The sequence below is a fragment of the Bacillus rossius genome, assembly GCF_032445375.1.
Source record: "Bacillus rossius redtenbacheri isolate Brsri chromosome 9 unlocalized genomic scaffold, Brsri_v3 Brsri_v3_scf9_2, whole genome shotgun sequence".
In the NCBI taxonomy this organism is placed as follows: domain Eukaryota; kingdom Metazoa; phylum Arthropoda; class Insecta; order Phasmatodea; family Bacillidae; genus Bacillus; species Bacillus rossius.
This window is the reverse complement of record NW_026962013.1, coordinates 29527048-29551228: the sequence shown is the minus strand read 5'-3', so window position 1 is coordinate 29551228 and position 24181 is coordinate 29527048. Positions and strand designations below refer to the sequence as shown.

The 24181-nt window shown below is 34.6% G+C and overlaps 1 long non-coding RNA gene across 1 annotated transcript in view; it reads left to right on the top strand.

The window, feature by feature from the left end:
* The window catches only part of LOC134543069 (uncharacterized), a 49332-nt gene that overhangs the window by 21490 nt on the left and 3661 nt on the right, over nt 1–24181 (top strand). The window contains exons 2-3 of the long non-coding RNA XR_010076888.1: nt 5529–5685; nt 9145–22684. This is a non-coding gene — a long non-coding RNA (uncharacterized LOC134543069). The remainder of the gene's footprint in view (nt 1–5528; nt 5686–9144; nt 22685–24181) is intronic.

The window sequence follows — 24181 nt, the reverse complement described above, 5'->3', positions numbered from 1 at the left end:
GCCTAGTATCGTGAGCTGGGGCGGTTTAGCATTGAGCTTGAAACCATTGTCAACAAATCCCACTCGCAGAAATCAGTTTTTATTTCGTTCTTATTCATGGACACTATTACTAAAATTATTTATTACCGTGTATTGTAATTTTTTTATAAGTATACATAAAGGTTTTTAATTTTTTAATAAGACATTTTTTTGTGACAGATATCTCAAAGAAAACAAAACCAGTAATTCGGTAGAATTCTATACGAGCCTCGTTGCCAAATTTAATGGACGCAAAATAATAAATTACCTACACATAGACACAGCGTAAATGTTACATGGCAGGACAAGATTCAAGAAAGGTTTAGCTTGGGAGAAGAGTCCTTTAAAAAAAATGTCAGGTAGGAGCCCTGGTTCAATACACAAGAAAGTCATTCGTAAAAAGATTCGACACTGCACAACTCGGCGTAAACTGGCTTACCAAGAAGATAGTCGGATGAAACTAAAACGGCGTGAACTCCAATCGACTAAACCAAATGTTAACTATGGATCCTCATCAGGGCAAGCTACGGATGTACAAGGGTGTGATCTTCCTGAAAATGAACTATTAAGTAAGTGTGAACATTACATCGCGTCACTGCAAGTCACTTTGGAAGAAGGAAGGAATATTGTGTAACAAACAAATATGCATACAATCCCGCAAGGAAAGTCGTTCTGTGTGCGGTGGACTAAAGTCACATTAATATTATTGAGAAATACCATTACATATCTTCATTATTTTATTTTGGGAATATAAGTGGAATCCACTATAGGAATATGGGAAATATTAAGGATAAATTCAGGGTTTTCTTTCGCTTAAAACAGAGCGAACAGCCAACTCTGGAAAGGCAGCCCATCAGGATATTACGAACTGTATGCGTACAAAGAAAAACCTGCAAGGCGGCCTTTCCGATGGGGCACAATTCAGGGTTTTCTTTCGCTTAAAAGAAAGCGAACAGCCAACTCTGGAAAGGCAGCCCATCAGGATTTTACGAACTGTATGCGTACAAAGAAAAAACCTGAAAGGCGGCCTTTCCGATGGGGCACAATTCAGGGTTTTCTTTCGCTTAAAACAGAGCGAACAGCCAACTCTGGAAAGGCAGCCCATCAGGATTTTACGAACTGTATGCGTACAAGGAAAAACCTGAAAGGCGGCCTTTCCGATGGGGCGAAATTCAGGGTTTTCTTTCGCTTAAAACAGAGCGAACAGCCAACTCTGGAAAGGCAGCCCATCAGGATTTTACGAACTGTATGCGTACAAAGAAAAAACCTGAAAGGCGGCCTTTCCGATGGGGCACAATTCAGGGTTTTCTTTCACTTAAAACAGAGCGAACAGCCAACTCTGGAAAGGCAGCCTTCAGGATTTTACGAACTGTATGCGTACAAGGAAAAACCTGAAAGGCGGCCTTTCCGATGGGGCGAAATTCAGGGTTTTCTTTCGCTTAAAACAGAGCGAACAGCCAACTCTGGAAAGGCAGCCCATCAGGATTATACAAACTGTATGCGTACAAGGAAAAAACCTGAAAGGCGGCCTTTCCGATGGGGCGAAATTCAGTGCCCACAACGATCTAACGAAAACTAAAAATTTCTGAAAGGGAGCCTTTCCGATGGGGCACAATTCAGGGTTTTCTTTCGCTTAAAACAAGGCGAACAGCCAACTCTGGAAAGGCAGCCCATCAGGATTTTACGGACTGTATGCGTACAAGGAAAAAACCTGAAAGGCGGCCTTTCCGATGGGGCACAATTCAGGATTTTCTTTCGCTTAAAACAAGGCGAACAGCCAACTCTGGAAAGGCAGCCCATCAGGATTTTACGGACTGTATGCGTACAAGGAAAAAACCTGAAAGGCGGCCTTTCCGATGGGGCACAATTCAGGGTTTTCTTTCGCTTAAAGCAAAGCGAACAGCCAACTCTGGAAAGGCAGCCTATCAGGATTTAAATAATTGTGTGTGTGCTCGAAAAAATCTGAAAGGCGCCCTTTCCAATGGGGCGCAATTCAGCGTCCCCACCTAATTGACCTTTTTAATTAATTAGGCATTCACGAACACACGGCAAAATAAAAAAATGTGACGGTCAAATGATTGCACAGGTCATTTATTGCAAAATAAGAACTGCGATATCTCCTAAAGTTTTTAGAATTTCTTATCTCCGCCGGGTTTAATGAAAAGAGGATGTTAAAGAGCATAGAATAAAAGTATTTTCGGATTTTTAACATATTTTTTCGCAAATACCGCCCAACTACTACATATTTACCCATCTATATATAAATATTCGACAGGTTCCTACAGTTAAGTTTTTAGGGTTAAAAATTGATGATAAGTTAAATTGGAAAAATCATATTAATGTTATCTGTAAAAAACTTAGTGCTTCTTGTTACTCACTAAGATGTCCTTCGCAGTTTGTTTCTAAGGATAAGTACGTTGAAATCAATTTATTATGCTTACTTTCATTCTATTATGTCTTATGGAATAGTACTTTGGGGTGATTCAGTTGAATCTAAGAAAGTATTTATTCTTTAGAAAAGAGCCTTAAGAATTTTGTGTAATAAAAGACCCAGAGACTCTTGTAGAGGTTTATTTGAGAGTGAAAGAATTTTCTCTCTGACATCAATACATTTACAATGCCTTATACATAATTGATAACATAGGGTTCTTTATAAAAAATCATGAAGTGCATAAATATAATACAAGATATAATGATAACATTCATTTACCTTCCGTATCATTATCAGTTCAGAAAGGTCCCTTTGTGTCTCTGGCAAAAAATTTTAATTCTTTACCTAACCAATACAAAGTATTAAGCTGCCTAGATAAAAAGAAATTTAAGGTTAATGTATAGAAATTATTACATAAGAATTGTTTTTATAATATCAATGAATATTTTAACTTATGTAGTTCTTTTAACCCTTTCCTGCCTAGAAATGTAAAAAAATTGAATTTTGTAATTTTTATTTCATTTTTATATTTAAGTAGGCATAAAAGGAGGCCATAATTTTTTCCAATTTTTTTTATTTATATTTAATATTTTTTTTAATGATGGGACTTTTAAGTCCTGACAGGCATTTATCATATGTCCAGCTCAACAAACAAAAAAAAGGGCGCTCCAGACAGGTGCAGCGCTGCCGTATTAGTGCTGCAACCTCTTGGCTGTCAATCGAACTTCTTCGACAACTGGCAGAGCGGAGCTATACAGGGACCCAGAGGTCCCGACAGGCAGCATGTGGTTTCAAACATGCACACACTATTTCTATGGGGCTTCAAACATTGTGGGACTCACAAGTACCGCCAGGCAGGAAAGGGTTAAAAATCATTTATAATTTATATAGCTAGGTAGTCGTTATTCAATATGGTGTGGTAGGCCTATGTTGTCTTTTTTGTATCATGTTTGTATCGTGATTATGATTTGTTAATATGTTGTATTTGTTTTTATCAATTTGTAATCTTTGTTATAATTTATATGTGCAATTATTGACGTTCTCTATACTCCAATTGTATTACATACATGTATAGGGGTCAACAGAGAGATGTAATGAAATAAATAAATAAATAAATAAATAGCCTGAAAACAATATTTCTAAATTCTTACTGGTTTCTGAGAAATTACTGTTTACATGTTACATTAATTCAATACCTGTGCATTAACGCCGCCGCCATTCATTGCTTTCCTGTGTTGGTCCGTGTGTTAATGTTTTGGAGAACTTAAGTCAAATATTTAGAATGGTCGATTAGGTTAGGTTAGTATAGATACATTAAATACTGTCAAATATTTTTTATGGTTGCTAAGGATTTACCAATTTACGATGTAGTTATCCTGATATAACTAACTGTTCACACGATCTCACAGTATTTTTAATGTAGTTATACTAACCTAATCAACCATCCACACTTGTTAAAAGTTTTTTTAATGTAGCTCTATAGATACTACTCTCTGATTTTTCCTTCACATGAGTCCATGAATGATAAAAGAAAAAGATGAAATGGACATCTTTCATGCTTTTTAACCTGTAATAATATATGCTAGTGAATTTGCTCTTGTGAGCGGCGAACTTTGGTAATTTTCGGTGAACTGCGATACTATTTGGGCCTCGCAATGAACTTATGTGAAGTGGTTGCACGTTGTCATTCCTAATCAACTATAAAAAAAATTTAAATGTAATAATATAGATATACCAACCAAACATCTATAATAGGTATATTAAATTATTTTTAATGGCACTAACCAAATCTAAACAACTATTCTCAAAATTTAACAGATTTGTAATATTTATATTGAACATTCACAAACGTGGCCTTGGAATGGATTGTTGTGAAGATTAGGTTTGCTGATTCTGTGATTTTTCCAAGTAATAGAATGTTAAAAAAAATTGTCATGGCTACATCATTGCACAGGTATTATAGTGGAAACTATATCCAGATGGAATATAAAGACACTGTTTTCAAGGTAAATACAGAAATGTCTAGTCTAAAAATTCAGAATTTTATAATTAATTTCCGGAAAAGCTACTATGTAAGAAAAATACCGTTAGTATTTTTGTTTTACCTGTAATTCTTAAACAGAGAGGTTTTTTTTTTGTGTTTATTTTTTTTGTGTTTATTTTGCTTGTTTATTCTGCAAAACAGCATACAGGTAAAAAAAAATTAAGTAGTAGGTAGTTTCTGGGAAATAATGTGAATAATAAGTGTAAAATAATAATTAGGAATAAAAAAAATTTATTTTCGACTATGTTGTAACAATGTGGTTGACCTAACCTAACCAACCTAGTTGTTATTCACCATGTTTTCCAGAAGCTACTGCTTTATACAACTGCTCTGGAATTCTGTAGCAATGAAACTTTTTCATAAAAGAAAAAAAATTAAGACTGTTTAATGGCTTCTTATTTAAGCCTTATCTGTGTCATTGAAAAATTGTTTAGTCATCTCATTTCTAACAAGTGTTTGAGCATTGAAATACTTTGCTGCCGTCAACTTAAAATGCGGGCCAAATGTCTTGTTAGTTGTCAGCTTGGTGGTGAAGATTGTGAGAGGTAAGCACAATGGAAGCGGAAGTAGGGGAAGAGAATATTTATCAGTGGGGCCCAGCCAAGAAGATTAAAAATTCTCCTTGGGCACTGCGTTTTTCTTTTGAGTGCTATACCGGTTCAAAATATGTTGACGAAGTAGTGCTAGCAAACAACATGTATATACGTGCACCAGCATCATTAAAATGATTGATGTTCTGAGAACAGTGGATGTGTAACTGGACCATGCCTAGTTGTCACTATTTGGTTGCGTAGTGCTCCACCTACTATTAAGCTCTGTTGGTCCACTTTTCGAGCAATGCGTTTCCATCAAACTATGGAGCACAGCTAGCAAGACATTTGACCTGCGCTATAATTGAGTTTGTACCACCAAGCTGTATTTTGATTAAATTTTGTTCTGTTACATGTGAGTGTTTTTCCAAAAGTTTTTTCAGAAGTGTTCATCAGTGCAAGTGCACCACAATTACATAAATATACTTTTTTTTTTGGTTGACAGTGGTTGACTGCAAGCTGAAATGGATTCGCCTGAGGGAATACTTTGCCAGATTCTTGCGGTGCAACCCGAAAACAAAGCATTACTCGGAAGTGAAGAAACCGTGGATCCACCTGGAGCGGATGTGGTGGTTGAAGAACTACGTGAGAAAGAGGAAAGTGTTAGTATTTGGAAAACTTACTAAATCACTTGGTTCAGTAGAGGGGGACACGGGGCCACGTGCATTGCATGGACGTATTTGTAGCTGTAACAGTAGGTATTTTGTTTTTTTAAACTTAAAAATTGTATATTAAACAAAAATTAATATCTATTCTAGCATTTTCCATGAAAATAAAAGGTATTAAAATTTTGCACCAGTATCTGAAAATAATATGTGCGAGGCATATCCAAACATTACTACCCTTTCAGTAATTGAAGATATTAGAAAAAGTAAAAATCTTTTTAATTACTTTAAGAATATGTAATTTGACTTACATTTTTGAGTTTTAAAAAGTTTTATAAGCAATTGAAAATTTTGCCATACATCATACCAGTTTCAGTTACCACATACCTATATATTGGTCTTATGAAGAAAAAAAAATGGTTATTATTTGACATGGTATTTTAATTCCTAGCAATGATTAGTTGCAGACACAGCTTTCAAAACATATTAAAGCTTCCAAAATATATATATGCACATTCCAAAACATATTACAGGTTCCACAGTGCATACCATTCATGTGCACTCTGCTGAGAAATGAAATTAACAGTTCAGTTAACAACAAATTGGTTCAACCACATCACTATCTTCATTAGATATTGTGATGCCTTCCTGTTGAGCCATTGAGCCAATAGGAACATCATGAATTGAAAGTGAGAACTGGTGTTGGTTTTGTCTTGCAGCTGAAAATCTGTATCCAGCAGCCGGTTCATATGGTATAACAGCTACCCCAATTTTATTAAATTAGAAGATTTTACCACGGTCAGCAGCATAGGTCCATTTAGAGCCTTAGTGAATTATTTTGTCACGCAGATAGAACAGTGGTCTTAGGCGATTTGTACCTTGAGTAACAAGCGACGAGAGGGGTTTAATATCTTTAAAAAATGATAGCATTGGACAGTCATCAAATATTATTTCCAAGCGATGAAATATTTTGTTTGAGCAAGTGAAGTTGTTTCTTCCGTAAGATTTTTTTTTTTTATGTATAAAGTTTTATGGTCAGATTTGACACGAAAGCGGAGATGGATCACGTAAACGGAGACAGATCTCACAGAACCGAGTATGTATCTACAGTGACACACATTTGGACACGGAGCCGTACTGATGAGCTTGCCATATTTCTAGCTCTTATGTTAAGTTACTCCATGCAACCAATAAAAGGTGAATATTTAGCTTTACATGTTAAATATTGATTCTAGTGCAAGAATATCTAGAGTTCCGACATATTTTTGGGTTTATTTTTTTATTTTTTGTACCTACTGTATATGTAAATCCTGACGTGTTATGTTTTCAACCACAAAAATTTTTCGATTAAATTTATTTTATAACTGTGAAATACAGTTAATTGGGTGCCATATGTGATGTTTCCGTGAATTGTTGAAGTGGCAGACGGATAGCGAAACTTAAATATCTTGCGGATCTGGATCTTTTTCTGTTTTTATGTTTCCGCATCATTTTTGAATGGGCCTAAGGAAGAATAAGAAAAGTATAAATCAGTACAAATGTTTTTGAGTGATTATATTTCATTCCAATTCATTGATAGTAACAGCTAATGGAATTCAGCAGTTTCAGCACCCAGAAATTTTTTTATCTGTTCTGTGTATGTAACAAACAGGCAGACCATTGAGCTAGCCGGAGGTTTGGACATTTATAATATATAATAATAATTCCATGTACAGTAGACCTAAATATTTAGTCCTTGTGAAAAATCAGTACATATTCATGGCACTGAAATTTTGAAACATCCAGTCAAAAAATGCTATTTATTCAGGTCAGTCTGGAACGTTGAACAAATTCATTGCGGTTTTCAACAAACAAATAAAATATGCATTGGCTGTCAACTATACTAAACAGATATAATAATTGCTACCATAGTTAGATTTATTTTATGATCCTATTAGAGATGGTTCTAACCAATATTTAGTAATCAGAACTGAAATGGAGATGCATCTGTGTGATTCTTAACTGTGATGTAATGAACTTTTGATGAGGGTCATAAAATTTTAGGGGGATGGATGGTTTGCAAAAAAAAAAGTTTTTTTTTAATCTTAGATAGCAATTAATTTTGTTTTTAAGTACAGGGGCATGAAGATTTCTGAACTGAAGAAAGACCCATGTAAAATAATCTGAACACTTAATGTATTGGCATTGTTCCTTTGTTCCTGGAACATTTTAAAAGCTATCAAAACATTTTGACACAATCTAGAAACGTTATTTGCAAAGCAATATGTTTTCACGAATATTCAATATTCCAAAAGGATCTATTGGACTTTTTCTCATATTCCAAGCAGCTAGTATGTTTCAAATGCTTTCTATTCAATACACCTTGGATTTTCATTGACTGTCCAGAATTTTCTTGTTAAGAATGATCTGGAATAATACTGACATGAGCATTACATTGGCCCAGCACAGGAAGGTTTTTGCTGTGCCGCCAGTAAAAACTGTCGTGAAAATGACATATTTATATGAAAAAGGTTGCAGTTAACCAAAATAAATTCAGGCAAACGATTTTAGTAGTATTTAGAAGATCATAAAACAATTTTGAACTTGCTCAGTATTATGTCTACTAAGGAAACAATGAATTTTTTTCGCAGTTATCAAATTTTTTTTTATTTTGTGTATGTTATTTTAATTTTTGACCCTTCAAGTCTGAATTTGAATTTGAGAGGTGGATTTAAGTAACTCTTTGTGATGTGAATTTGAGATTCAAATAGGATAAGTGATTTGGCCAATCATTATTTTGAGCACACCACTCATTTCACATATCCTTCACTTCTCTTGTCCTGTCTCTCAGAGAGTTGGCTATGGCGCTCTATGAAAGGCCATGGACAAACAGTTTGATCTCCACTTCTCAACTTCATTACAAAGGTTGTTTGGTAGCAGTTTATTTTTACTGTGTACATTTATTTTAGAGAACATAAATACTAGGCAAAATGTAACTTATGATTTTTTTTTTGTTGCACCATGGATACTGTTACTTTTTAAATGTTATAGAACTTGCTCAATATTTTTTATAAAATACTCATTTCTTGTAATTTAAATAATTTTGTGACTGTGTGGGAAGAATGGTTCATTAGTGGGTTTGGAAATCATTTAAGTATGGTGGAAATATAAGGTATAGTGCTGCCTTGTTATGTAAATTGATAAATCAATTATCTTTTTTTCTTCATCATTCATTGGATATTAGATGAGTATGAACAATTTCAAATGTCCATTTCATTTGGAATTATTTTTAATGATGCACTATTTTGAAAGCAAAATGGTTGTTATGGCAAACAAAATGCATACCTATGTAATTTTATAATTATCTTGTGAAATGTTCTTGCAGTGTGGTCATTAATAAAGTGTGTTGTCAAATAGTTTTTTTTTTTTTTTTTTAAATTGAGAAAGTGTAACTAAGTTGGTCTTCTTTGCCTCCAGGAAATTGACAGAACGGCGAATGCACAATAAATTGAACGGCATTGCCAAAGAGTCGTTTAAGGAAATTTGGGATCCCGATGTGTCTTACTTATCGACAACAGAAGTGGTGCTAGAAGAATCTGTAACCACATCGGACATTAACGAAGATGAGGAAACGTTAGAAATTCGAGAAAATGCTGGTGTGACAGAAATGTACTACCCGGAAGGTTCTCAGGAAGTCACCATCAACAGTTCCTACAAAAACATGGGCTCATTTGTGGATGAAAGGGACGTAAAAAAACGCGATCACAAGTATGCGAAGCAGGGTGGTGACAAAGAAGTTATAACGCAGGCAAACACACTTGGGAAGGTGATCAAGAAGAGGAGAGAGGACCGTTTCAGGGACGTTTCCGATCCGTACGGGAACCAAAACTTCTGCAACAGTCTTGTGCCGATGCTGGACCAGCTTTCGGCAGAACACAACATTGACTGTAAGATAGCCATCATGAATATAATGAAACAGTTCATCACTAAGTGAATATCATTTTATAAATGATATTGTAGTAGTTCAGCAAATGGATACCTGCAGTTATTGTGGATAGTTAATACTGTAACTATTAACATTACTACATAATAAATAGCAAATTTATCAAATTTATATGGCCAGTGATAGTTTTCCTTAAAACTTGCCAATACTAGTTTTTTTTCATGCAAAGGAAATATCAAATCAAATGTTTCAAATATTCGCAAAGTCAAATTGAATTGACAAATATTTTTTCTCCACTCCACTTATTTTCATAAAATACTGAAATGAAGTAAAAAAATATAATATATATACAATTTGTAATGATTTTACTTATTATAAAACCAGTTGGGTTCTATATTTATCAATAATCAATATACATTGAAAGATGATCATGCATAAAATTAATATCGTGCATTCATAAAAGTAGACCTGAGTGCCACTTTTTTTAAGTAACCAACATTATTGATGCTAAACTTACATAACACCCAAAAAATTATTATTTAACTAAGGTTTTACCCGTTATAAAAATAATGATAGTTCAGCATTTTAAAATTTCACTTTATGTACTAAAAAAATATTATAAAATCAGTTGCAAAAATTTATTTTAACCTTTTTTAAAAAAAAGAAATCGCATTATTAAAGTAAATACCAAAAAAAATACAATGTAAAAGACTTTCTTCTTGCTATACAAAGCACAAAGAGCATTATCATATTGCCCCAATACATCAATACTATCGATTGACACTCTAAAAGAAAAAAAAATACACATGAGATATTTAAATAATTGGTTTTCATAATAATTTCCTTTGTGTGTTACTAATCTGTGACTTACAGTGAGAAATTTATCATAAAATGGTGTTAACCTCGAATGTTAAGAAACTTAAAAAAATGTTTTCTGTTAAGTGTAATTTAGGGAATATTTTACAATAATTTAAAATAAAATGTACTTTCAAAAAACCTTGCAAATTGCTGGAAAACGTAAATTGGAGGTTTCTTGGTATTAATGTTGCTGGTCATACCAAACTGACAACTCAACTTCAGTTATGTTAATTTGCACTTCCGAAATTAAAAAAAAACACAATTTCAAATTTAGAAACTTTGGGTTTATAACTGAGAAGAAGCAAAACTTGGGCTTCCAATCATGGGCGTAGATCCCGGGGGGGCCAGGGGGGCCCGGGCCCCCCCTGGAATTAATGGGCCCCTCCTTGGGGGGGCCCACTTCGTGATTTTAAAGTTAATGGTGTACACAGCATATATATCAGATTATTATTTACAACGACGACAGACACTTTGACATGCTTTATATTCCTACCTTTGAGTTCCGTAGTTATTTTCCCCTACCCCTTCTGCGAAAGCCATGGTATGGAGTTTTCCAGTGAGAACTTTGAAACCCTTAATTCCTAGAAACCGTTCATTCCAAAGGACGAAGCTAGGGTAGGGTTCCGTTAGCATTTCCTCCCCATTGATACCCACACTACCTTGTCCTCTGAAACGACAGTATTATAGGTTTCAGGTAGTCTGTTTTTAAAGTGGTTTTGCTCTCGTGTGCGCCAGTCTTCTGCTTTCTTGGTAAACATCAACATGGATAATTTCGTGACGCGGAAGAAACGGAAAACAGAATCTGATTCTCACCTGGTAAGCTTGATTGTTTTATAAGTAGTGACTATTATTTAGGTAATATATTTTATTTAAGTGATTATGTAACGTTATTTTTTCCAGTAAATAAACAACTTAATACTTTAACAGTAATTATAGCAGAATTTAGTTTATTTACGAACTGAAACTTATATACCATTACTGGAATTTTTTTTAGCTCATCTCCATTCTGTAAGGCTAGCTGCTCTGTACGTTACATGTGAATATACAGGGAATAATTTTTTTCCTCGTCAATATGGAATTTAAAATCACTCCCCTTTTATTATCAAACGATAATTTTCACAATTCATGGCCGATAATCACTTTATAACATTTGTTATTTGATAACTGCAACACTGCACGAGTAAACAAAAGTAAGATTGAGAAAGAAGTATTTAAACGTTACACATCCGTATTTAAGTTAATAAGGAAGCAAACGCGTCTCTTTAATAACTAATCAAGCGGTATATTTTAACTAAATAATATTCACTGCCAAAATACTGATTATACTAAAAATAAGCCGAGAAATGTATGTGGTTCAATTAGCTGTAGGATAAATTTCATAGTTCTATCTACGAGATTTTTCATTTGTGTCATTAAGTTTTTTTTTCTTTTTTACCTGGTTGATGCCTTTACTAAATAAAAGAGTCTTTAAGGGTTTTAATATGATTCGATCGTTCATTTGATGTTGATCCGTTTATTAGCTTTGGAGCTTTGGGTTTTTACGGCACATCAAAAACTGTGAACAAAGAATTTCACGAACAGCATTTGAATCGCAGTAATTATGTGATGTGGCATAAAAAAACCTGACAAAGTGCGAGTCGAACTCGCGCACGAAGGGTTCCGTACCATTATCTATAAAAACGGCAAAAAAAATCATGTCTGTTGTATGGGATTGGGAGCCCCACTTAAATATTTATTTTATTCTGTTTTAGAATTTCTTGTTATAGCGGCAACAGAAATACATCATTTGTGAAATTTTATTCTGTTTTCACGTTTGTTGTATGGGATCCCCCTTAAAAATTTGTTTTATTTTAATTTAATCATTTATTTTAAAGTGAATATATAACTAAATATTCTGTGAATATTTCAAGCGTCTACCTGTTGCCGTTTTCAATATCAAGCAAAAACGAACAAAAAAATCACGTTGGTTGCATGGGAGCCTCCTTAAATATTTATTTTACTATGTTTTTAGTATTTGTGTCTAACTATCACGGTTCATGAGATACAGCCTGGTGGCAGACGGACAGACAGACGGACGGACAGCGTTATATTCACGTATATTATTTTAATAGATTTTTTCATGGATATTTTATGTATTTAGGTTAGCAAATTATACAAACATGTTTGAGAGATCATTTCTTATAGTCATTAATTAATAATTACTAAAACATATGTTGCTCTGCTTTATTGTTAATATCACTTACGTAAAAATAAAGTGTATAACATACGAGCTTATCATCCAGAGAAGACTTGTTTCGGTTGACCTCTAGCGCAAAATTCTTAAACCACAGAATTCACGGGCCCCCCCTGGAAATCCTACAGATTTGCGCCCATGCTTCCAATGTTTTTAAGCTTCGCAACAAACCCAAAGCTCCACATCAGACACGTAGCTTCGCACACATTCAAAGCTTCAAATAAATTGATATAAGATTTCCTGGCGAAGTCAAATCAAATATTAAAAAGAGCTTTCAGCTCATTTGATTAGTCGAAGCTTCGAACAGGCCTACGTTAAACTAGAATTCAGTGGTATATAAAAATGGACCAGTAGACCAATTTAGTCTGTATAACCAACCCATAATTAATAATAACAGTATAATAGACTCTCTTTTGGTCCTCGTCCAGTTATCAAGCTGCCTTACCAAATCACTAAGTAAACTATTTGTGCTCCATAAGCTGCATCTGAGTTAGATGTGTGCATCATATTTAATTTTAAATTTTTTTATTTATGTGCATTGCTAGAGGTAACTCATAGAAACAGGTTTGCCTACTGGTTCATTACTATTTATATACACTTAATTATATTTTTGGTTTTTACTGTAACCGTTTCCTATTCCGAGGCTAAGTGTTTGTTTAATGATTCTGTTGTTTCAGATATGTTGGTAGTAGTACCAATGGTGAAATCTCATTGTGCCACTGGTTTAAATCAGTTGCTTTAGTGAAATTTCAAGTATGATTAAGTTTGTCAATGCATCTGTTATTTTTCATTTTGAGTTCTCCTTTTCACTTATTTTACTTTATACTGAAGTTGGAGTCTGAATTTTGTGGATGTGGTCTATACTTAGTTCCGTATTCTACATTGTGTAAGTAAGAGTTAGAATTCTGTTTTTCAAAAACCAATTCAAATTTTTTTTTTTAAGTTTGTTTAGAAACAATAATGCTGGATAAGTAAGTTTAAGTTAGATTATACCATACTTTAATATCCATGGATTGAACAGAATGGATTATGTAGTTGAACCATATTTTATTAATGCAATGTTAAACGTATTTCTTATGAATTTTATTTTTATATAAATACCATTGCTACATTGAATTGCTGCTGGGAGTCATCATAATTAATGGTTATATTGATCCTAAAAAATGTTAATGTGCACAAGAAAATATTTACTGTCTTTTTTTTATTCAGGTATGATGATCAAGTTTACTCTTGGCTAGATTGTATGTGTCAACTGTAAATTGTTACTATTGTGATACAGTAGTAAAAAAAGATGAAATACCCAAATTTATTACTTTTTTCGTCCTAAATTTTTTTCTAATTATTTAAAAGTAAAAGTTGTTTACCGTTAGTATATCCTTTTAATGGTTGCTTAGGTTTGGTTAGCTACATTTAAAATGCAGCCAAATAATTTGGAATTTTGGTTATGTTAGGTTAACTAGATTTTAAATACAATAAAATATTAGGATTCATTTGGTTAGGTTAGCTACTTTTAAAATAATGTAAACTTTTGATAACAGGTGGTTAACTAAGCTAAATTTTAAAATACTGTAAAATTTTGTGAGCTGTTGTGTTAGTGGCGTTTAAAATACTGAATGCAGTATTTCACAAATTCCATTTTTTTATTTTTTTTATTTATCATTGTGTCATAATAGTAACAAATTAATATTTTAAAAGACTGATAGGTATTAGTGATGTTAGATACATTGTTTGGTTTAAGAAAAACACATTGTATTGCCAAACTTATTAGGTTAATTTATTGAGGCATATGTAATAAGGAGAATTAAGGAACCATGTGATAAAGCTAGTGTTAGGATATATTTACTGAACAGTGATTTGTCCTGGTTACACCATGCAGGTACATTAAAGTCACATATTTTTTAGCAATAAGCTTTGATTGTCGCAGACTTCCGTGTAATTGCATTATGAAATACAAGTTCTGACTTTTTTTTCTCCTCCAAACCACTGAGAATAAAAGTTCTAAGGCCACAAAAATGCAGTCATTTAAATTTAGATAACTAATCAATTTGTACTTAAGATGATTTGTTAATTTGTGCATATTTCATCACTGAAATTTCTGTTTTCTGGTGTTATAATTATAATTTTATGAAAGTTTGAAGTGATTAAAGCTTCCACATGTCTTATTTGACTAGTTGTCTTATGTAGCATTGAGAATGAATGTCTGGTGTTATTTATGATGCTTTAGCACCAAAGAGGATGAAGAATTATCTTATATATAAAATTCTCGTGTCACAGTTTTCGTTGCCATACTCCTCCGAAATGGCTTGACCGATTTTGATGAAATTTTTTGTGCTTATCCGGTATCTATGAGAATCGGCCAACATCTATTTTTCATCCCCCTAAATGTTAGGGGTAGTCCACCCCTAATTTTTTTTTTTTTTTAATTTTTGGAGAAATTTTTTTATTTTATTTTTTTTATAATGTGGCATTAAAAAATACACACAACCCTAAATTTTCACCCTTCTACCCCCAACCCCTAATTTTTAATAGAATTTTATATTTTTCAACCCCGGTCGATAGCTGATCAATTAACACTTGATCAACCTTCCCCGCCTACAGCGAGCTCATTATCTGGATTAACACATAAACCACATATTAATATGAAATTCCATCCCTAAGGGAGTGAAAAAGTGATAATTTCATTTTATAACAGAAAAAATCATAGGTCATAGACATACAAATAGTGAGTGAGTGTCATTTCTCTATGTCTGCCACACGATCATACACATAGTAAGGTCTTGCAAATTTATATTTTTCTCCTTGGTGAGACCAGCCCGCTTAGTGGAGCTCGCAGCGGCTAGCAAAATAAAGGCGCTCATAACAGTTTTCTTCTTAACTTTGTTAATAGATAGCGTTGCCTTGAATTTTAAACGCACCATCGTTTGATGCGTTTGTCATGTCTTTAATTTTGTTTGTGCCGTATGCGTTCCTATATACCATTCATCCGATTGCGATGAAATTTTGGTGAGTTGTTATGCGCATGCCCGTGAAGGTTTCTGAGACGGTATAACTATTTTGCAATAGTTGTAGTACAAATCGTTTCAAAAAATGTGTTTATTTCATATTATATAGCGGCACTTCGTCTGTTTTTGTAGTATAAGTGCGCACGCATGACACAATTTATTTAAATATAAAAGAGAGACAGAGATAGAGTGATATATATAGAGTGAGATAGAGAGAGACAGAGAGATAAGTTGAGATAGAGCGAGGTATAGAGAATGAAATGGGTTAGATAAAGAGATATATAGATGTATATAGCTATATAGAGATTTATATATAAAAGAGATAGAGATAGTGTGAGGTATATATGTAAATATGTAGATATAATGAGATAAATAGCGATAGAGAGATGCATAGATATATAAAGATGTAGATAGAGATAAATATATGTTTAGAGAGATGGATAGATGATTTGTATATGTGTAACTACTTCAAACATATTACAAAACATAGCTGAATGAGGCATTGCAATGCATGTCGAGCATTAGCTAGATAATTGAATTTTTTCTATATTTGTAATCTCTTATTTTTAAGCTTTTTTCTATATTACTTTATAGAGTCTAGATTACATACAGACCAGGTAAATAACTATAAACTGGCAGAGCAACGTCTGTCGGGATCTGAAAGTGATATAAATTATTTTGCACACTTGACATTCAAATTAAGAAGACAATTACTAACTACATCTGATTTCGAAAAAGGTACCCTTCATCATGTATTCAGCCCGGGCAACGCCGGGTACTGCAGCTATAAATTCCCTAGAAATAATTTATATGGCAAAACAACGTTTGCCGGGTCAGCTAGTTTTTTAAATAAATTAATGTGCTTTTTTTTCTGTTGCAGAATTTAAAAGTTAGGTAGTTGGAACTAATCTTCTCCCTTCTGCAGGGTGGCCAAAACTCATGAGGTGAAAAATGTTTCAGACTAAAAAAAATTCCCCAATACATACTTCATTTCAACATGAGTTTTATTTTTTCAGATTATTCAGTGTAAAAAAATTATCACTTTAATTACCTGCATGATACTTTACTGATTGATTGTTTATGTTCTTCGCTAATGATGCTAATACTTTGTGATGTTTTATCAGTATTATGTATTTCTTTAACATCCAAGTTATTAAAATTTTTACCCAGATTTTGGATATTTTCCAGTGGCCTTGGGTCTTTTATATTATATAGTTACAAATTGTATTTCCCATTATTCCTTAAAATCTGAATTTTTAATTACTGTGTTGTCTTACAAAGTGGAAAAAAATATATTTTGTTTTTCTCTCAGGCATACGTTGATGTGTTTCATGTACTGCTGAAAAGATGGTAACATAATTTCTTCCTACATAACTGTGGTTTCTTCTTAAATCCAAACTTTGAAAAAATTACATTTCTGAACGTTTGATTACAACTTAAAGAATATATATGTTAAGGATTTTTAGATGTGCACGGCATACAATATGTTCATTTTGTATTGCACAGTACAGGTTGAAATTTCTGGAAACATGCTTTCTAAGTTATTTATCCAATTTTTTTTATTACTTAAGTTATTTTTTTATATTTTACCTTTTTATAGTAAGAATCTGCTTTTGGTTCAAATTTTATTTTGTCATAAATGTGGTCAATTTTGTTAGATTGGAACACACTTATGATTTATTTAAAATATTAATTACATGTTTATAATTTTATTTTTGCACTTAATTATATCTCTCTTTCCAGAGTGACTTAATTTAGACTTGTTGTACCAGCTTGTCATAAGAAGCTTGATTCAAGCTTGAATACAAGATTGACGTAAGCTTTTTATAAGCCTGATCACAGCCAGGGGTGCATGTGCCACTGGTACAAATCCAGACATGCACAAGCACCAGTGCGGACCGCAAGGTCCCAGTTACCGACCCCGGCTTGGTTGGAACTTTCTGCTCTGACAAACTCTCATTCCTGGATCATCCTTCTTGTCCGGTACTGAACCTGCCTGCTTAATGCATGCAAAATAACCCTGCATAAATGAGCCCAGGGGTTTCCCTTGTGTGTCTGTAGGTTTTACCTGCACTCAACTAGTTATAGTCTAGATCTAAGAGTTAGTCATGGCATCAATTGATGCTATGGCTAGCCAGTCCCCAAATAAAGCACATGATGCATGCTACTCTCTCTTCATGCAAGATGCACTTAGGGCCGGTTTCACAAAGTCTGGTTATCGTCCGATTATCTTCTGATTAAAATGTAAGTGCCGGTTAGCAGAATTACCTGTTTCTCAATATAGGGTTAACAGTAATCGGCCGATTAACTGATGGTAATCTATGGTTAAGTCAAACAGAAGAAGAGGTTCCGATTAGTTGGCTACTGCTGATAGTTTTGAGGTTATGTATATTTTTTAAGCTGTTTGAAACCATATGGTGTGCAAAACAGAGATAATTGATTGAAGTGCCACAGTGATGATGGCGAATGAATTGAACATTTTGTTTGAAGATGATGATGATGATGATGAAATTGTTAATTATTTAAATAGACCACGAATATTTCGAGTAAGGCCAAATCACTTTCAAATGAATGACAGTGATTTTGCTATGAGGTTTCAGCTTAGAAAAATACGGTCCTAGCACTGTTGAAAAAAATAGAAAGACAGTTGGAAGTGCCCACAGACAGGTTAGTGATGGCTTTTTTTTTTTTGTTAAGCTATTACAAGCAAACAAAAAAAAAAGTACTTTTTGTGTGAGCTTCCATTTGAAATTTATTTGGCTATGTAAACATGTGAGTATAAACAAGTATTTTTGTTTTCAGAAATTTTTCTCTCTCTCCTATTGATTAACTTCTAGTATCCTTAAGGTTTTATGCATCTGATGGATTTTTAATTTCCATTGGTGAATACTTCGGTTTACACAAGAGCACTGTATGTCGTATTGTAAAAAAGGTTACTCTTGTGATAGCAATGCTCCGCAGAAAATATATTGCATTTCCCGAGACAGATGAACAATATCGGCTGTTACATGAAGAATTTTACAATGTGGCACGGTTTCCAAAAGTAATTGGAGCTATTGACTGTACCCACATCAAAATTATTTCTACAGGTATGAAGACTTACGTAGTGTTTAGTAGGCCTAATTATATATTTGTTATATACATTAATGTCCAAGGGCAGCCATCGGTAAATATGTAGTTTAGGGGTATTCCTTAAAGAATATACTTAAAAATCCTAACATAACTTCATTCCATTCTCTAACCATCCTGAATTTAATAAAATAAAAAATAAAAAACAGAGATAAGAAATTCCAAATAGTTTAGGAGAAATCACAGTTTTTATTTTCCATCACTATACCTTTGCATTCATGCTGTTGCCGCAATTGTTTTGTTAACATGTTGGTAACTGCCTCAACCGTGTGTTTTTACTTGCTGGTCACAATATCTAATTGTTTTATATTTAATTTTTATATTTAATTTATTTTATTTTCTTTTTGGTACTTAATTGGTAAATTTAATTCCTTGAACTATTCTGAAATTGCACTGTCGAGCTAGCAAGTGTTAAGTTGTACACTATACTGCACGCTTTCGGTAATGTTCGGGCCGAGCCGAAGAATTCCGAGTGGAATGCTCCGAGTGAAGGCCGCGAGGAATGGGGACTGCTCGATGTGACGCCGAAGTGGACGGACCGCAAGGGGCGGGTGCCTGCGCTGAACGAGCGTGGAGGTTTCGACGGCCGGGCCGCGTTGGAGAGACGTGAGGCAATGGACATCACTGGTGCCCCGGGGTGGAGAAGTGCCGCGGCAGCGGTGAACTTGCTGTGACTTTGAAAGTAAGGCTAGAGACCCTTATTTATTTTCTGGTGATGGTTCGCCTGGACGGAAGGTGGAGAAAAAATCACAATTTGACTTATTGCTACGTGAAGCGATCATGACTGTGTCTAACATCATGTGCTAACGTGATTAATACTATCAACAACTTATAATTACTTCTGAATAAATGTGCTCCATATAGTTCGATATATTAGTGCAAAAACAATATGGAAAATACTGTTTGGTAAAAATGGCCATGTAGACTTTTTGTAAGAACTTTCATAATAATAGTTTCTCTTTTTAGTAAATCCATGCGCATGGTGCTGTTGCTATTATATACCCTGTATGACTTATTAATTTTTCATGTCAGTGCTAAATGTATGTCATTATTGTACGGCGTCATCACTCGCGGTGATATGTCATCACTCGCGGTGATAGTATACCATTAAATTCATACACCGTACTTCTGTGTGTGCCTTACTTTACGTGTAGAGCCCAATCGACCTCCTTCAATTTGTTGCTTATAGAATTATTTTTTGAATCCCATACACACATGATGGGGAAAGGGTACATATAAGTTGTTTTTTTTTCTACCTGTGGCGGTATGTGTGGAAGGTTTTTTGTGGACTCCGGTAGCGATCAAGGTCATTGAGATTTCTGAAGGCCGGGGTTACAGTTTCTTGTTTACTAGTATCAAATGTATATATATTTTTTTCAATAGATAATGTTGTCACATGACAGTCACGTCATAGGCTATTGAAATGTAAATAACAAAAAATAATTACGGGAGTCCCTACTGTTTAACCAAGCTCAGGCGTCAACCCTTGCCAGGGATGTTTTTTAGCAGTATGGAGACGCGGCGGAGCGCCGACTTGGTACGTGCGATAGCAAGTAACTTGACGTATATAAGGAATAAAAATATAAAAGGAAATATTGTATCCAACATAAAAATTCCTTTTTTTGTCCAGTTACTTGCTATCGCACGTAACAAGTCGGCGCTCCGCACCTCCATACTGCTAAAAAACATCCCTGGTAAGGGTTCACGCCTGAGCTAAGTTAAACAGTAGAGACTCACTGTTTTTTTTTTATTTAACTTTTCAATAGCCTATGACGCCCGTCTTCAAAACCTGCATCCCTTCTTCGCTGCACTTTTTTCGCACGTTTCATGTTATCGTATTTTGCTTTCAAAGTTTCTTCATTCCTTGGAAGTATTCCAGACAAGGAATCAAACTCTAATGTAATCCTTTGCCATGCATCTTCTTTTTGTCTCCATGTAACCGCATCGGTTTTCATGCATTCTATGATACTGGCATACTTTTCCACTAACTCCTTTTCCGAAGCAAGAATATTTCCGGATTGTGGCCGCTTATTTTCGTCCATACTGATGTTTGTTTACAATTTTCTCTAACCGAAACTTAAACACTGGCCAAAAGTAATAAACGAAGGTAGCACAACAGCCAATCGTGATCCGATACGTCATCGCTTGGTTGCCATATTTCCCTTAACCATTGTTTAGTTAAACACTCGTTAAAAGTACGTTGGGAAACAGTCAAATGATAATCAGTACTTTAATGCCCAGTTTAAATTAATCGTTTGATTAGATAACCAAAACTTTAAACAGACTTTGTGAAACCGGCCCTAAGTCTCTTTCCTAACCCAGACCCCCTCCCAAACAAATACATTTACTTTGTTAGGTTAGGAAAAAAAATTGCTTTGCTCTGCTTCTCAACTAGCAGCATTCCCCTACCAGATATTAAGCATAACGGGGTTTATAAACTACAAAAGAATGCCGGAACCATACCATTCACATAGTATTTTCTAGAGCTGGGCCGATCACCTATTTTGCCGATCATGCCGATGCCGATCATCTGCTGCCGATCTTGCCGATCTTCTGAGCCGATTAGAGCCTTTCAAGTACCTCTGATTACACGTTGCTTTTGACGGATCACTATAAACGGTGAAATATTCCCAGACAAAACTACTTTTCAAGGACATGATTACTTAAAAATCACGACATCATAAATTTCACGGACTAGCAATTATACAGGTAAGCCCGGAAGGTCTTGTCAAGCTTCTCAGACACCAGCGTGCAGCTGGGTTAAGGCCAAGGTCATGTGACGTAACATCTCCCGAGGCTTACTGCGCCTTCGCAGCAGATGGATAAAAATAGTAAACAACCAATTATACGTGTTCATTGGGACCCGCCGATGCCCGGATAATTGAAATTCTGTAAAAAAAAAAAAAAATAATAAACCCGGATAATCGGTTAACGGTAAGGGCCGCCTTCGAATTGTTGTCTCGGCTTAAAAAAATACGGCACTGGCTAGCCATTAGTTCACGGTCATTTACAACAGCCGAAGAGAGAAAGATAAGATCGTGCTGACATTGTACACATAAATTTTGGGTAGCTCCCCACCCCCCTCTTCCCCCTCGACCAGCCGAATGCCAGCCAGACACGTCACTCGCCAGGCGCCTGCCGTGCGTTGGCGGGCGGAAAGTGACTCAGCAGCACGTGAAACAACATTCAAACAAACGGAAAACGGGAAGCAGAAGTCAGGACATCCCCCTCAAGTTTAAAGAGTGACAAATGTGACAGCTGAAAGGGGGGCGACACAAAGGGTCGGTACAAACAGCGTTGCAGTGTTTGCCGCCCGCCGGCCCGCGTGACGTTAATTTTAAGCGCTGACAATTTTAGCTTCTCTTTTTTTTCTGCACTTTTAAATCGTCCCGGATTATCCGATTCCCGTATTAGCGCGTCACGGATTAACGAGGTTCTACTGTGGGAAACAAAACTCTACATCAACCAGGTTTTTATACAAAAGAAAGTTAAGCTCTATTTCCCGCTAAACAGGATAAGAATATTAATTTCTCTAAACAAAACTTTCAATAGGCCATATTTAGCGAGAAAAAACTAAATAGATGAATTCCCGAAGAGTAGTTTACTAACCACGAGACTACTAGCGCCATTAATCCGTACTAATTCCGTCGCGCGACGCGCGTCACTCTAATCTCTGGCGTCACATAACCAACCTAAACAACAGTCGCCATTCGCCATTCCGGTAATATTAATCGTAAATGGTAAACAAATACATAATTTTCGGTTCGTAAATGATAAATAACTTTGCAAATAGTATAATGGAAAATTATTTTACCGAAAGTACCGTAAATATACGTGGAAATTGATACTTAGGTATGTAACTGTTCAATGTTTATAAAACTTACGGTATTTGTTTACTTTATTGGTATATTTTTTTCGTGTGTGGTTAGTTTTAAATTATTAAATCCTATTATTTTTCAATGAATAATCAAATTTTCTTCCCGAAAAGTACTGTAAACAAACATGGAAAGTTGTTAGGTATAGGTAATTATTCAATGTTATAAGTTTGCAGTAGGAGACCAATGATCGGCTCAAATAATCGGCTACGTTTTGCCGATCATTATGATCGGCAAAATTAACAAAATCGGCCGATTACTACGATCGGGGATCAGCATCGGCCCAGCTCTAGTATTTTCCCAAGATGCATAATATTTAACTTTATGTAACTTTTTTTAAGTTATAAAACACAAGGGGACTATTTCAAAGTTGCAGCAAGTATCTTTGTTACATCACTTGACACTTGTTCCTGTCATTACGGGGGCACGCTATTTGCCAGCACAGAAGGGACTCGCACATACAGTAGAACCCTGCTATAATGTTCCTGCATATAATGTTTTCCTGCTTATAATGTCATATTTTAAAAGTCCCAATATTTCCCCCATAAGGACAATGTATTTATTTCCTGCATATAACGTTCATAAATAGTGTAATTTCCTGGTTATAATGTTTGCTTTCTAAGATTCAATAAATGGGGAAAAATGTTTTAAAACCAAATTATTCCAACACTTACGATAAAAGTTTCCTTTATGTATATTTATGTTTACAATCACTGCCATACAATACATGAAGTTTGTTAAAATATAATTTTATGCAAAATACTGAAGGTACACAATGTTAATAGTTACTTGTCAGTTGGCACCCTTAGTCAACTCTTCTCTTCCTTGCCATTCCAGTGGGTATTCAGATGCACGTACATAGTCCTACAATATTTAAGTTGCCAACCATTGAGCGAGGGCATAACTAAAAGTGTTTTCTATTGCTTACAAATAATTTTTTTTTTTTTCATTCATACGTAGGAATCCCAAAATTAAACATTTTCAGGTGGCGAAGGAGTAGACGTTCTCATTCTTATGTTGTCGTCATGAATCGTGAGACAATTTTACAAAAAATGTGGCAGAGTATCTTTAAAGACAAACAAAATTTAACCAGGGAACAAGACGAAGTTGAAAAAGTGTTGGCTTGTTTCAGAAAATTCATGTATCAAGTATACTATTTTTGGTTTTAACATTAAAGTTGTTTACATAGCTTGGTAAGTCCATTGGTGCAAAGCTCGAACATTGTTAAGTGCTAAATTGAGATTTCCTGCTTATAATGTGTTTTTCTTGTGCTCCCTTGAAAAACATTAACAGGGTTCTACTGTAGCAGGTTTCCCCAACAAAGCATGGAATTAGCGAGATGTCACAAACCTTGAAATAGAAAAATTACAGAAAACAAATGAAATTGTCACTTTTATTTTAAAAGGTGATTTCCTTTACCTGTGTGAACGTTTGGTGAGTGTAGATGTGATGTTTATAGGTAACAAAAAACATG